Source organism: Bos indicus, chromosome 8 (genome assembly GCF_029378745.1).
Source record: "Bos indicus isolate NIAB-ARS_2022 breed Sahiwal x Tharparkar chromosome 8, NIAB-ARS_B.indTharparkar_mat_pri_1.0, whole genome shotgun sequence".
Taxonomy (NCBI): Eukaryota; Metazoa; Chordata; class Mammalia; order Artiodactyla; family Bovidae; genus Bos; species Bos indicus.
This window is the reverse complement of record NC_091767.1, coordinates 61986822-62002723: the sequence shown is the minus strand read 5'-3', so window position 1 is coordinate 62002723 and position 15902 is coordinate 61986822. Positions and strand designations below refer to the sequence as shown.

Genomic DNA, 15902 nt, shown 5'->3' with positions numbered 1-15902 from the left:
CCCAAAGGGCTCTGTCCCTTCCTGGCTTACCCTGGAGGTTAGAGACATGCACCCAGCCCCCTCACCTGGCAGATGTGTAGTGTGGTTGTGACAGAGCTCCGTGGGCCCTGGATTTATGACATCCCTGGGCCAGGAACGAGGTTAATATTCTTAATGGCAAAAGGGTGAGCCCCATTATTACCCCAGCTCATTAATCAATGGCAGAACCCGTTTTACCTGTTAGGTGTCCTGGTGTGGGAAGTTCATGAATGGGAATCCAATTTCCTTTTTAAAGCCAAGCAACCTCTCCCCTTTTTAAATCCGGGAGGCAGTTCTGGGGAGGGTGTCGATATTTTAGAGCAAATTTTTTCTTGGGTGGAAGGGGCTGTGGGCAGCCTTTGAGGGCCCTCCCTGCCTTACTCACCAAGCTGACACAGCTGGCCAGGGGTGCTGGGAAAGCGGCAGCAGCTCACTCAAGCTGGTCCCTAAGCCAGCGCCGCCAGGTCAGGACAGCTCCAATTAGGGGATCCAGAATGATGGGGAGCTCAGGGCCATCCGTTTAGACCTGTTGCTCACAGATCAGAGGATGGGCATGACGGAACTGTGGAGAGGGCAAGTGGGGCCAGACCACTCAGGTGGACCACTCAGGTCCACCACTCAAGTGGAGCCCTTTCAGATTGGCTGGTTGGCTGGGGTGATGGTTTAAATGTCCCCAGGGAGTACATCCTTCTGGGGTTCGTATCCTTCTCCCCAAACTGTTCATCATTTAGTCATGTCCAACTCTTTGTGACCCCATGGACTGCAGCATCCTAGGCTTCCCTGTCCATCACCAGCTCCTAGAGCTAGCTCAAGCTCATGTCCATCGAGTCGGTGATGCCATCCAGCCATCTCATCCTCTGTCGTCCCCTTCTCCTTCCGCCTTCAATCTTTCCCAGCATCAGGATCTTTTCTAATGAGTCAGTTCTTCGCATCAGGTGGCCAAAGTATTGGAGTTTCAGCTTCAGCATCAGTCCTTCCAATGAACATGTAGGAGTGATTTCCTTTAGGATTGAGTGGTTTGATCTCCTTGCAGTCCAAGGGACTCTAAGAGAGTTTCCTCCAACACCACAGTTCAAAAGCATCAATTCTTTGGCGCTCAGCTTTCTTTATAGTCCAACTCTCACATTCATACATGACTACTGGAAAAACCATAGCTTTGACTAGACAGACCTTTGTTGGCAAAGTTAATACAGCCCTTTATTAATTCTTGTTAATGAAGCAGGGGCCTGTGTTCAGGTTCACCTTCTGGCTCTCATCCCCATCCTGTGCTGACTGATGCTTCTGTGTGCAGAAGTGGGACCCCATCTTTCTACTGCCTCACAGCTGCTGTGAACACCTTCAGAACAACGCTGGAGCTCATTGCCTCTAGTGTAAGGACATGCCTGCACTATTTTTGGTGGTAGGTTGTGGGGAGTAGGAGGAGGTGGGATCCTGGGCAGGATGGAGGAGGCAGTAAGCAATGGAGGGAAGTAATTGCTAGAAGCCCGCCACAGAGCATGGCTCCAGGCGGAAGCGGTGCTTCCCCAGGTGTGGCCTTGGCAGGTTGCAGGTATGTTCCAGTCACAGGGAGGCCGAGGAAGAGGAAGGGAGACTTCCAGCACCCAGCTGATGAGGGAGTGTCGGGGTGGCCCTTGCCCAATTTGGTGTGTATCTGAGCCAAATTGGCAGAGCTTCCTCTTCTTTCTTTCAAACCTCCCTTCAGAGATTTCATTCTGCTGTCGGGAAGGAACCCGGGATTTTTGAAACTCAGGCGGCAGGCTGTGGGTGTCACAGAAGAGCCAAAGACTGGAAGGGAGGCTGGCCAGAGTTGAAACCTGCAACACTTCGTGTGCTCTGAGGCCTTGGAGAAACTAGGAAATCTCTCTGGGCTTTGATTTATCTCATCTGAAAACAATATAATTAGGAGGATGAAGTAAGACAGTGTTAAAATCTCAGTCTTGCCCGACAGTGGGTGTTCCCTCCATCCTCAGCATCATGTCCGAGCCTCTTGACAGTTCTCACCCTCGAGCACCCTCAGGCTCTTGGAGGGTCTGGTTTAGGTTCTCAGGTCCTGGCACCAGCAGACCTGATTTCCAGGCGGTCGTCCCAGGGAGTCGAGCGGGGTCTCACTTCCTGGCAGAGAAGTGTGTGAAGCGAGAAAGCTGATGATGGGATATCATGTTGGGGATATCTCCTGATGGTGCCTTGTCAGAGAGGCACTCAGCCTCCGCGATCGCTTGATTCACACAGTGGATCAAAGTTTACTATTCTGAAATTGATAAGTCTGTTCAAGAAACCTTTGCCTCTCTTTAAGGATAGAACATTTCCAGTGGTAAGGGATTTATGACCTTGTTTGGAAGGAGATTTTACAATGTGCACCAGTAATTAAGGCCACTTCCGGCTTGATTCATGAGGTTACTGTCCTGCACCGTGTTGGCATTTCATAGAGACCAGGTCTCTGTGGTCTTGAATGTGCCCTTGGAGTAAGTGGTGGGAAAAGCAAACCCCCTTAAGTAGTGGATGTATCCCAGACCATTGAAATCCAAAGGAGGGCTTGATTTTTTAAAACAGTGTTGAAAAAACTGAAATATGCCTTATAAACCTGGAGGAAGAAGGCTGGACAGGTGGACTGGTGACCAGGGCTTTTCCTGCCATCCCACCTGCTAGTGTTTGTTCTGGTGGTGCCATATCTCCAGGGAGAGATACTGTACATCACTGAGGACCAGGGGGGCTGGGGTCACCTGTCACAGGAGCCTGGCTCAGGCAGATAGCTGAGCCGACATGCAAGGTCAAGGTTCACAGCCACGGCTGTCGGTCAGTGCCCTGACTGGACTTTGCTCATTGGATTTTTTTTTTTTTTTTGGTTTAGGGCAGACCAGAGCCCTTCTCTCTTTGACCATTGGCTGTGGTAGAGGGCACGTCTGACCCTTACAGCTTATCTGGAAAAAAACAAAAAACTGAGGTCCTTGGCCTCCTGGAGCATGTGGGGGGCTGGGGACGTTGTGCCTTTATGGGCATGCCTGTACATTCACGTCTGAGTGCAGATGCGTATGCTAGGCGTGTGTGTATATATTTACTTATTTTATTTACTAAACACTTAAATGATGTCTACCTTGTGTTATGTGCATGATTCCAAGCATTTGACAAATATTTAAGACACAATTCTTGTAACAATCTCCTAAGGTACATCTTTGTATTATTCCCACTTTATAAATGAGGAAACTCGGGACAGAGTGTAAGTTGTGTAGCTTGCCTAAGGTCATGCAGCCTGTTGATGGCCCAGCCAGAAAGTGTACAGGTGCTTGAGTGAAAATATGCTTGTTTCTAGTACCCTAAGCATAAGGGGCCCCTTATAGGCATGAACTCAGGCTTCCCCCTGGAGAGGAATGGCCCAACAAACCCTCTATCGATTCATTAGCTCATTGACCCATCTAGCATTTACTTGGCCCCCTTTATGCCAGGCTGGGACTGAGCATTGGGATGTAGATGGGCAGAGCCAATAGAACCACCCTGTGTTGAAAGCTTTGGGCACTGTGGCTTCACCTTGGGGTTCTCAGGGCAAAGGCTGCAGGTCTGAAATCACTCTGCTGCTGCTGCTAAGTCACTTCAGTCATGTCCGACTCTGTGCAACCCCATAGACAGCAGCCTACCAGGCTCCTCCGTCCCTGGGATTCTCCAGGGAAGAACACTGGAATGGGTTGCCATTTCCTTCTCCAATGCATGAAAGTGAAAAGTGAAAGTGAAGTCGCTCAGTCATGTCCGACTCTTTGCAGCCCCATGCACTACAGCCTACCAGGCTCCTCCATCCATGGGATTTTCCAGGCAAGAGTACTGGAGTGGGGTTCCAGTGCCTTCTCCCTGAAATCACTCACATATTTACAAATCTGGTGCCTCTGGGTAGGGGATCCAGGAGCAAAGAGAATGGGGAAAATGTGTCCATGAGCCTGGACAACTCAGTGGTCCTAAGTCCACGAGTCCACCCCCCGGGCTCTAGAGGGCCTAATCAGAGAGAAGTCTTGTAGAGCCATGGGTGATGGGATGGAGGGAGCAAGTGTGCAATGCCCACATGTGCTTATTTAACTGTATTTCCTTCCAGTCCCCCCCCCCTTTTTGGGGGGCTGATCCACACAGAATGTAGGATCTTAGTTCCAGACCAGGAATCAAACCTGTACTCCTTACATTGGAAGCTCGGAGTCTTAACCACCGGACCACTAGCCAGGGAAGTCCTGCAGTCCTTTTTTTTTTTTTTTTTATGTACTTAAATATATGTCTTTCTTTCTCTCACTCTCTCTCTTTTTTTTTTTTTTTTTTGGTGTTATATTTTAGAAAAATTGAATCTTCCTAGTTTCTATGTTGAAATCAGATTTTTGTCAGTTGCTGAAGTGCCAAGGATAAGGCTTTTTTTTAACCAGTAAAGATTCTGGGGACTTCCATGGTATTCAGTGGCTAAGACTCCACACTCCCAATGCAGGGTGCCTTGGTTCCTTGGTCAGGAAACTGGATCCTGCATGCTGCAACAAAGATCAAAGATCCCGCATGCTGCCACTAAGACCTCCCGGCACAGCCAAAATAAATCAATCAAAAATAAATTTTGAAAAGATTCTGTTACCCTCTTTTGTTGGCTGCATAGTAGGGGTCCTCAAGCGGCTCACCTCATCCTGGAACAAGTCAGAACTCCAGCTGCCGGTTCAGAATTTTCTCCTTCTGCACTTTTGGTTGTGGTCTGGGCCATAGATGTCTGCACCAAGGAGGTGCATTTTTAGACTCTGCTGAGAACAGTGTTACTGCAGGCCACTCACTTTTTTGCCTGTGGGGTCAGGCGCCGGCACGGGCTGCCAGCGTCCTCAGCTACAGGGTGGATGAAGTGTGGGTCCCGCAGTGGTCTGGTGCTCCATCAGCCAGTCAAGGGGGGCTGTGGCCCCTCTGCACACAGGTTCACCCTGCTGGGGTCTGTGGCCCCCAAGGCCTTTCCAGGTGCTCACGTGTTCTACCAGCCCACCCACTGCACTGGAGCTTCAGCCCTCCCTCAAGCTGCCAGGTGACTTTGCAGGCCTCTGAAGGGACTAGTGGCCCATCATGGTCCCCATTTGGTTTTGTCCAGGTGCTGGTTACTTGTTCTCTGGAACGGTGGCCCTCGCCCAGGAGAAAATGACCCAGGGCCTTTGTGTGGGAACACTGCCTGTGCTAGGGAAGCTGGCTTCCAGGGACGGCCTGCTTCCATGAGTCTGTACAGTTTCCACCACCTTTTCAAAGCCATTATTCTCTGCTCAGAATGCTTGGAGGGGATGGGACCTGGAGATCCTTCTTCCCATTGCGTGGATGAGGAACCTGAAATTCTGAGAACAGCGGTGTGGGCAGGCTAGGGGCCAAGTGGGACAGGAGTCTGGGGCCATCTGATGGGCCCGCCTGTTGCTGCAGCTACGTGTAAACTCACCAAGTGTGAGGCTCTTCTTGGCCCTCGGCAGCGGATGCTGTCAGCCTCCTCCTCCTTCCTGCTCACCAGTCCAGCCTCCTCCAGCTAGCTTGTACCTGCATCTCTCCCCGAGGCTTTGTGCAGGACCTGCAATGGGGTGATCATCCTTCCCACACTCGTGAGGCAGCCCAGAAGTCAGGGCTCAAGAACAGCTTCCAAAGGGCCCTCCCAGAGTTAGCTGGTGTCTGGTTCCCCTGTCCTCCTCACCTTGGTAAAATGATTCTGAACAGTAGGTTTATGTAGACAGTGTTCAAAAGTTTCCAAATTGGGTGGAGTTTGGGTGGTTCACCTTGGTAGCTGACTTGATTACCCAGCTTTCCTGCTGCTGTCCCTCCCTGACCCGTTTCCCCATCCCTCCTAAGTGTCAGCTCCCAAATATACCACTTGCACCTGACTCCTGGCTTCCGGTTCTGCATCTGGGAGAACCCAGACTAAAATACCTGGCCTGTGGCATCTCAGGTGGGAACAGCATCCTTTCCCGGTTCTCTACTGCTTTCGCCCATGCCAGTATGGTGTTATCCCTCGGTCCGTTGACTCAGTTTCTTCCCACCCCTGGAGGAAGATGTTTTCACAGTGAAGGGGCGAGAGCTCAGGCTCAGAGAAGAGGAAGAGACATGCCCAGACTGCCACACCTGGGGAGAAGCCAGAAAGCACTGAAGCTCGGGTCCCTGAATTCAGTACCGCCCTGTACATCCCCGCCCACCCTTGCTCCTGCCCAGCGCATCTTGTGAGGGCCCTGCTGTGCCCAGGGGCTGATTGCCTTATGGAAGGACCCGCCCGAGTCTGCCTCCCAGCAGAGCACATCATGAGTACAGGGTAACAGAGACAGATATGACATTGCAATGTTCTGTCCCTGGTAACTTTCCCATACCTTAGGAGGGGCCAAGTACATGTAAGAAAAAGTGCTTTGGGCTTCAGGGACAGCTGCTTAACTTAGAGGACTGCCCGAGAGAGAGTTAATTGAGGCTTGGTTGCTGAAGGATTTGAGAACATGGCATTGTTTTCAAAAGTGAATCACCGTTTATTGAGCACCCACTATTAAGCTGAATATAATTGGAAACTTGCAAATATGGTGGTGGTAATTATGGCCGATGCTGCGTGTCCTCCATAAAAAGGCAGTGATTCGGGGGTGGCGGAGGGGCTGCTGTTTAGTGCTCACATCTTAGAGGCGCTGGGGCCTGGCCTGCCTTGCGGCTCCCAGGTTGGAAAAGTGCATGAATCATCCTAATGGGCTGCATTCAGAGAGAATGACCCTTCACTTAGTACGGTCCTGCACCACTGTTGCTGATTATTGAAATGCGCTGTGCCAGCCTGGGCCCCGTCTCCCCTTGATCCAGCTGTGAGCACAGAGCAAAGGCTGGTGGGAGAAGCCCCCTTGTTCTCCACTCCTGCTCTCTCCTGGGCCCTGCGTGGAGCATGGAGGCCTGGTTTCCAGGGGTTTTCAGAAGTGCCCGAGACCTCGGGAAAGGCCTTGGCTTCTTTACTTTACATACTTTTCCTTTGCACACTGCGTTTGCTTTACATACTTTTCTTCTGAGTCCACTGGAGAAGTTGTTCTTATTGGACACAGCCTCCTGTTACCGTGAGAAAGCCCCACGGGCATGCCTGATCCTTCCTTGGGAAGGGAACAGCGGATGGGACCAAAAAATGACTCCAATTCAGCCATCTAAAACCCATTTTGGAAGCGGGCGGCTATAAATATGTATGTAGGTCACCAAACGACTTAGGTTTTTGTGCGGCTGGGATTTGCCAGGAGTCTGGTTCTGTCACCCTGCTAATGAGCATTCTGTTACTGGGCATCCAGGTGACTTGCAAGACCCTTCCCTTCCCTCCCCAGGCCTCAGTTTCCTCCTCAGTAAGAGGAGGGACTCCATCAGGCTGGATGATGGGTTGAGATGATGATCATCAGAACTGACATTTCTCAGGACTCGGCATGTGCCAGCCCCGTTTGAAGTATATCACGCAGATGGGATCATTTTATTCCCACCCCGCTGTCATTTTATAGACGAGGGGCCTAAGGCCCCGAGAGGTGCCTGACTTTCAGAACCGTCCCCTGTCCCTGCTCCTGATGATGGAAAGTCTAGAGAGCCCTGCCAGGGAAGAAGAAAATCCCCATCTTAGCCTTCCTGTCCTGGGTCTGGTCTCAGAGTGCTTTCTAGGCAGTAGCCCCAAACCCAGGAGGGGCACTTGAGCAGGAGCACTTCCCCTCTTCAGCAGGAAGCTTGGGAGAGAGGACTGTCTGGGAAGGTGGGTGCAGGTGGTTGGGGTTTGCAGGAGGGCTGGGCCGTGCTGAGCCAGAGCTCAGGGGAGGACAAAGTGATGCCCAGTGGGTATCCCCAGGTGGACTGAGCCTGGCCTGGGGCTGCCTCCCACAAGGAACTGTCTGTGGGGATGGATTAAGGTTCTTGTGAGAGGAGCTAGTGTGTTTTTCCTGGGGCATGATTGTGGTGAATATGCCCCAAAATTTTTAAGAAAGACTTTAAGAGAAAAATTAGATAGGCATCCAGGTATCACGGGAATCGTGTGGAGCTGGGAGTGAAGAAACATTTGGTTATCTATTTCTGGCACTGACCTTCACTCCCCGTTCCCCAAGACCTCCTGCTCCCCAGTGCATTCGTGCTTTTCAGGCTATGGAAAGTAGAAAATGTTGGGGTTCCGTGTGAGATTTCCTCTGCACAATTTTTACACATAAAAGTTTGAAACCCACTGGACTAGATTGTCTCCCGAGGCCCTCTGAACTCTGACCCCACATGTAGTGACTCTGCAGACCCCCAGGTGCTTCTGTCCTCAGGAGGGAGGCACTGGATTCTCTGTCTGTAGGTTCTGGCTAAAAGCAATGAAAAAATACTAAGACTGAGCTATCTCTGAGTTCAAAATAGAACCTCCCACTGCTTGAGAGATGCTGAGAAGCCGGTCCCTACCACATAACAGCAAGGTTCTGGGGTAAATGAACAGAGGACCAGGCCAGGCTCCACTCCAACAACCTCCCACCCAGGACCCACAGCCTTCTCCATGGGGTGAAACTGAAGGAGGGCGAGGTGTGCATGTGAGAGGAGGGGGGAGGCGAGCAAGCAGGGCTGGAGAGGCGCTGACGAAGGCTGTAATTTGGAATGCATTTTTCCTGACAAGTTGGAGCCTGCAGGTGTCTAGGCAAGCAGCTGTGGCCTTGGGAGGGGCAGGACTGGAAAGACCAGTGGAGACCACCGCCTCCTAACTTGCGGGCCAGCTAACTGGCTGGTCTGTAAAGAAGCGTTTACCACAAAACACCCAAGAAACGGATGACGGCTGCTTGGATAGTGACAACTGTCCTGAATGACTGAACCATAGGGTTGTGAGCTCCCGCCCCTGCAGCCTTATGGGCAGAACCCTCGACCTCTGTCAGTGAAAGAGGGGCCTAGCACTTCGAGATGACTCTGCGTGGCTGAGTCAGACCTTAGAGGAGAGAAAGGGAATCTGTCCTAGGTCGGTGCGGAAAAGCACTCTCCCCACCATCTGATTTCCAGGAGTTTCAGCTGAACGCCTGAATGCAGCTAATTAATCTTCCCCAAATTAATTTTCTTACCATGTCAGAAATGATTTATTGGTGTGCCTGTAGGTAGAGGTGGTCTATGATGGTCAAAGCCAGGGACAAGGAGTGGCGAGCAGGGACTGCTTGCCTGTATCTCCGCATGGGGGCGGGGTGTCCCCACAGCCCTGTGTGTGTTGCAGCCTGTTTTGTGGACCCCTCGGAGCCCTGGGCGTGGGCATAGACCCAGAGCACGCTGCCATCTCAGCACATGGAGGGTGGCCTGGAGGTTCTCTACCTCTTAACCAAGTCCCTGGACTAGGTGCATCCTCCGCAAAGCATAAAAGGCGAAAAAAAGGATCGTTCACAAACATTTTTCTTTTTGTGGTTGAGAAATGTGACAGCTGTTGTCATGCCTAATTGCAGCCAATTTTCTCTCTGTAATCATCACTGGGGCCTTTTCTGGGGTTTCTTCTTGGGTCTTTGTTTTGTCTTTCGGACTAGATTTTCAGCTTCCCATGGACAGAGACCCCAGCTTGATCCCGGGCTCCCAGGAGGTGCCACCATAGCCTATTCTTTATAAACTACTGACATGTCCCCAAGTCATGATATTATTTGCTCTTCGCGAAACTCACATAAAGTTGAGAAAGCAAATAGTTTTGCCCTGTTTCACGGAAGAACTGCTGGAGCTTGGAGAGATAAAAAGAAGCTTGGTCAAAGTTAACCTGCAAGGGTGAAGGAGAGTTGGCTCAGGCCAGAATGCTCTGTCTGGGACGTTTCTGCTTGGTGGGGGTCCCTTCTGTGGAGCCACTCGTTTTTCTGTGTTTTTGCACAGTTCTGGCCTGCTGCTGGGGCTTTGGAAATACCACCCATCTTGGTCACGGTTGGGGTTGTGCAGACAGCCACCCAGCTAGGTATTCCTTGAAGCCGGTGTTCTGCTGTGGAGCAGCTGAAGCTGCACTAACAAACAGAGCACAGACAGGTGGTATCCAGTTTTCTGACCTCTACCCAAACCAGACAGCCACCTTAGAGCTTCTGCTTGGGCACCTGAATGGCAGGAGCTCCAGTTCCAGGCAGCTGTTCCTTTCACTGGCTGTTAGATGTCCTTCCTGACTCATCGAGCTTACTCCTGTATAGTCTGGGTCTGTGTGGAGCACCTGTCTACCTCCTCTTCTCCAGGCAGCCCCTCATCATTGGAAGCCCTCTCCAGGCCCCCAAATCCCTGTTCTGTTAATGCCATCTCTTGGTCAGCATGGCAACTGAGTCTCCCTCTTGAGGATGTCAGGCTTGTCACGGTGGGCCCCAGAGGAAGACCAGGACTCCAGCCTGCCAGTCCCCTGATGGGGGCATAAACAGGGAGCCACTGGCTGCTGCCGCCATGCATGCTGTTCACTTACCTTCAAGGAGCCCTCCTGACCCCCAGAGTGGAGGGGAGGGCCAGGTTGCCCGCGTGGCTCCTGGGTTTCAAGCTGGAAAGCCAAGACACAGAACCCCAGGCTGTCCATGGCCCCTCTGCCCCTGCACAGTCCAAAGGCAGGCCAGTCATACTCTGGCCTGTATTTTCAGCCAGGGATGTTGAACCTCTCTTATTTATTTATTTTTGGCTTTATTAATAAATAAAATAAAATTGATTGATTGGTTGATTTTTGGGGTCTTCTGTGCGACATGGGCTTTTCTTTAATTGCCACGAGTTGGGGCTACTCTTTGTCGCAGTAAGCGGGCGTCTCATGGCGGTGGCTTATCTTACGGCAGAGCACGGGCTCTGGGGCACTCGGACTTCAGTAGTTGCAGCTCATGGGCTCAGTAGCTGCTGTCCCCAGGCTTCCAGAGAACAGACTCAGTAGTTGTGGCACAGACTTAGTTGCATGTGGATCTTCCCAGATCAGGGATCGAACCCATGTCTTCTGCATTGGCAGGCGGATTTTTTTTACCACTGAGCCATCAGGGAAGCCCCTTAGTTGTTCTTTAAAGTGGTCCGAAGGCAGTGGGGAGGCTTAGTCATTTAATCTGGGGCTCCTGACCTTTTTGAGAAGTGCCTGACACTTTGCAGGCATATATGAATGTGATGGAGGGAGCAACAACTTTATCAGTTATCAGATTCCCAAAGAGATCCATGACCCCCAAACCATGAAGAAAGCTAGCACAGTTTTAAGAATAAATTGATAAGGAATGGTCCAACTGGGACCATGTAGAACATTCCCAGGTGTGTTCACACGCAGTTTGCTTTAGAGTAGAGCAGACAAAAGCCATGTGCCTGGAAAGGACACAGAGCCTCATGGGTTGCCGCCCCCTCACTTTCCAGGAAGAGGAAAGCAGCAGAGGGTGGTGGAAACTGGTCTTGCCTCATCCCGCAAGTGGCTGAGCTGGGGCAGCCCGATGCTGCCAGTTCTCACAGGCAGCAGAGCATAGGAGGTGCCTGTATGGCTTGGAGGAGGTGCCTGTGGGTCAGTGGGGACAGCACAGGCCACCCCGTCCTGGAAGGTAGAGCTGCCCTTCTCGTGTCCCTTCTTTTCAGTAGGCTTGAGTGCTTTTAGCAGGGATACCTGTACATTTCAGCTCTTCTCCACAGTCCCACCAGCCCTCCCTGGAGCCAGGTAACCTTCCTGGAGAGTTTGAACAGCAGTCTTGTTCTGATAGGATCTATGCTTTGAACAGAGAGCATTGCCCATCTTCACAGCCAGGCCCAGCCTCAGCCCTGGCTCCCCTCAGGGGGCAGGGCAGTATCTGGCCTCCCCCCAGCTCACGCATGTTGCTCAATCTGACCAGCCCTCAGGATTGCACAGAGGATGCCATCACTCCCGCGTCTTGGATCCTGGAGATGGATCAAGGCGTGTTGGATCATCTCTTACTCCACTTGACCCCCAGGGAAGAAAGCAAGAGAGAGCTGCATTTTACACTGACTTCTTGCTTCACTTTATTGAACAAGGCTGAGAAACATCTGGGAAAAGTGGAATTCCAAAGTCATATCGAGAGGCTTAGCTTTAGATTGGTGGGCGAGGGGGCTGGCTCTAACTTAAGGTTTCCCAAACTTTACTCATAAGAATCACCTGGGTTACTTATTAAATATACAAGTTATTAGGGCTAAGAATCTGGGTTTTATAAAACAAGGATTCCAGGCCACGCCTATCTTCAGGCTAGTTTAAGAAGTAGTTTATCTCCTCTACCAAAAATAACCTGTGAAGAGGAGTGCTTTGGAAAATTTAGTTTTTCATATAATTGAGTAATAAGTTTTTCTTGTTTGAAAAATGTATTAATATTACAGACAAGTCTCCTTTTATTTTCTCTCATCACCCCATCCTAGTCCCTCCCTCCTCCCAGAGGAATTGTCAGTTTGAAGAGTCTGTCTCCCCAGACATTTTTGTTACATCAAATAGAGATACAAGTTTCTGTTTAATTTTCATAAATAGGTATCATCTTGTATTTATCATTCTACAACCTGCTTTCTTTCCATTCAAAGCTATATCATGGAGCAGTGTTGGTGCAATAGCATTAGAGTGACTGCTTTTTTTTTTTTTAATCTAAAACATAATATTCCTTAGTAGAAACTGGCACGGTTTATTTAGCAATTCGCCTATTGATGGACATAGAAGGTTCTTGAAGTTTCTCTTTATTACTTGCTTTAGTGAACATCCTTGCCCAAGTCTCCCTTGTGCACATTTGGGAATAAATACAGAGAAGTGAAACTGTTGGGTCAAACCACGTGCTTTTTTGGAGTTTAGTGGATTCTGCCCAAAGTTAGCCTTCACAGTGGCTCTACCATTTACCTTTCCACCCAGAGCCTGTGGAGAGAGAGGACCCGGTTCTCCATACAAGTGCCACTGTCTCGTTAAAGCACGTGGGCCTGTGCCCAAGTGGAGGCCCCCACTTTAGTGCTTCCCTTTGGGGGTGAATTGAAAGACTACCTCCCATCATGAAACTAAATCCTCGCGAAAACCCAGGCTTCAGACTGCTGTCAGGGATGGACCAGTTCCACCCAGCAGTGTGTGCAAAGCAGAAAGGAGGCCTGTGGGGCTAACTCCAGAGCCCTGTCAGAGGGGCACTGAGTGTGCTGGGATTCTAGAATCCTCTGGACTGCTGTGGAAAGGCAAGGAAAGTGAAGTTGCTCAGTTGTGTCCAACTCTTCACAACCCCATGGACTGTAGCCTGCCAGACTCCGTTCATGGGATTTTCCAGACAAGAATACTGGAGTGGGTTGCCATTTCCTTCTCCAGGGATTCTTCCCCACCCAGGGATCGAACCTGGGTCTCCCACACTCCAGGCAGATTCTTTACTGTCTGAGCCGCCAGGGACTGCTGTAGGCCATGTACAAAAACGGGAGGTTGGGACAGGGCTCTTGAGGACAGCACCCACCCTCCCCGCCTCGCTCCCGCCCCGCTCCAGTTTCACCGCTTTATAAACCTATGAAAGTCCTTCAGGCCACTGGCTAACCTGGGACTCTCCAATTTTGTTTGAAAGCAAGAAAAGGCTTGCCTGGCTTTTAGCCATACCTGGCTTCTTATCTCGGAGAGGGGCAGGCAGTACACCCATCCCAGGAGGCCAAAACCATGAAAGACGATGTGTTAGGCAGCCACATCTAGTTAGGCAGCCACACTCAACAGCCGTCCTTCTGCTGCTCTCCTCCCTGGGGAGTGGTGGGCCCAGTGGCCTGGCTTCCCCTCTCAGCTCTGCACCTGCCTGTGTAAGGCAAACTGGCCATCTGAAGGGTCCAGTGCCCTGTTGGGTGTTTGCCTATTCAAGATCAAAATCACGGAAAGGTTCTTGTATACCTGAGTGGCCTGACCTACAGAGGGGTCCCGGTTGGCTCCCTTTTGCTTGAACTGTTTAATTAGATTTAAGGTACTTGTCCACTAACAGGGGCATTTTAAAGCAAAGCGTGGTGTCCCTGGGCAGCTTGGATAGTGGCCACCCTTGAGGCCGGTGGCACATTGCATGGCTAAGCTCCCTACTCAACTCTCCTAACTCTTGGTTAAATTTTTACTCCAAAAACCAGGACAAGATTTTGTGAAAGGTCAGACAGCTCAGTTAGTGTTTGCCGAGTTTCACGTTGCTTAAACCTCAAATTCCCTCCCCTCTACCAACCTTACTTTGAAGTTTGAAAGGAAATTGATTAAATATTATACATTTTTAGGAACCTTCCGATTTGCTTCTTAAACTAACAGAATTCTAAACTGTTTTTTTTGTAAACGGAAGGATTTTCAAACTGTCAGCAGGTATAACTAGAACCATATGTCAGCAGAGACCAGGAGCTTTCCCTGGTTTCGGGATTTGTAAATTCTTATTGAAACGGAAGCAAGCAGGGCAGGCAGCCTGAGGGCCCCCATGACAGCCTGAGCTCAGATCTCATTTTAATTAGAAAATACAGATAGCGCCTGCTGAACCGAAGGCCTCCCAGAGCTCCCGTCCCAGGGCGAACAAAGATTTGGTTTGTATCCTTCTTGCCTCCGTGTTTGCAAATTACTGAGCACTTCCGGGAGGAGCTGGAATGTTGATTTCTAGATTACGCAGCCGAGCACCCTCCCCAGCTAATCCCCCCAAAGTGATTTTTTTTCTCTTAGGGAAATATTTGCTCCCTTCCTCGTTGCAGAATAGTCGGAGGGTGTTCACGAAGAAAAGAGACTGCAAGGAAGGCGAGGACGAGAGAAATGAGATTACATGTCATCCACAGCAGGTTCATCATTTGAATTCTGAGACACAAAACCCTATGCACCCCAGATCTGCATCTGAGCTGTTCTGTAGGACAGTGGTTCACGTGTCTAATTTTCTCCCTAATGTGTTCTGCAAATGGTAGAGTAGAAATATCATATGGAAGACATGAAAGGCCCTACCGCTCCTCTCCCCCATCTCTCCCTGCCTGTGTCATTTGAGCTCAGGGAGTCCCCAGAAAGGCCACAATTACAATGTCAGCATCTGGAAGCGCCTCCACTGGGACTAGAGCCTGACCCACAGCCGCTTCGGAGCGGTGGCAGCGGGCCCCGCACATGCTCAGATGGTGCTCCAGCCCTGGGTCTTTCACGGATAAGCCTGCCCTTGTTCAGGGAGCAGTGACTGCTGTGTGCAATGCCTCCCGCCGGCCGTCCTGGCCACATGCTGGTGACAGGGCAGCTGCCCGCGGTCCTAACGTGGGCATCACATTCCGGGCAGCTGGAGGTCACTCTGCTCACCCGGCCAGGGCTGCTGCCACAAACTGCCACTTACCCGGCAGACAAAGGGGGATTTTTCCCTTCCCCTGGGTTTACAGGCCCCTCAAATGCCTTACATTCCAGGAGCTGGGTGAGAGTGGAGGCTCCTGTGGTTTCTAATTAAACCTACAATTTAAATAACAATTCATGAAACCCCAAGGGTTGAGAGACAGGCTAACCTGCCCCCCTCCTCCCAAAAGAGGCAGCTGGGTGGCCCTGGCTGGGAGGCTGAGGACTTGCCCTTTGCTAGATGTGGGACCAAAGGAGCCCAAGTCACAGTGAGTTTTGGTGGAGCGAGGATGCGTTGAAAAGGGACCTGTGCTTTCCCCTCTGGTGAGGGTGCCCCAAGGGGCACCTCCAATGAGAAGAAAAGTTGCTGTGTTTGCTTTTAGCATGCAACTGGGAATTTTTACCTTTCTCCTGGGAAAAGAGAAAGCTTTGAAGTATTCAAAACTCAGATTTTTTTATGATCTCGGGGACTCCCCTGGCTGCCCCCACCACCTGGCTCCAGGTGACTGCTCTGTTTGTTGTGGAACTTTCGTTGTTTTCTGGAATACAGACAAATGAGGAGTCCAGGAAGGAGGCAGAGGAACCAGCCAAGGGTCTCGGTTCAGCCCCCGCCCGCTCTAGACCTCAGTTTCCTCATCTGTCACAGGAGAGTCTTCTGATATGTGGCTTCCAAGGCCCTCGCTGCCCTTAGCAGTCTGTCTGGCCATCCCCGAGCTGCTCTTGTGTTTTCACTGGGCCC

At 50.9% G+C, this 15902-nt stretch overlaps 1 protein-coding gene across 1 annotated transcript in view; it reads left to right on the top strand.

The window, feature by feature from the left end:
* The window catches only part of SHB (SH2 domain containing adaptor protein B), a 135324-nt gene that overhangs the window by 33389 nt on the left and 86033 nt on the right, over window positions 1–15902 (top strand). The window lies entirely within an intron of this gene.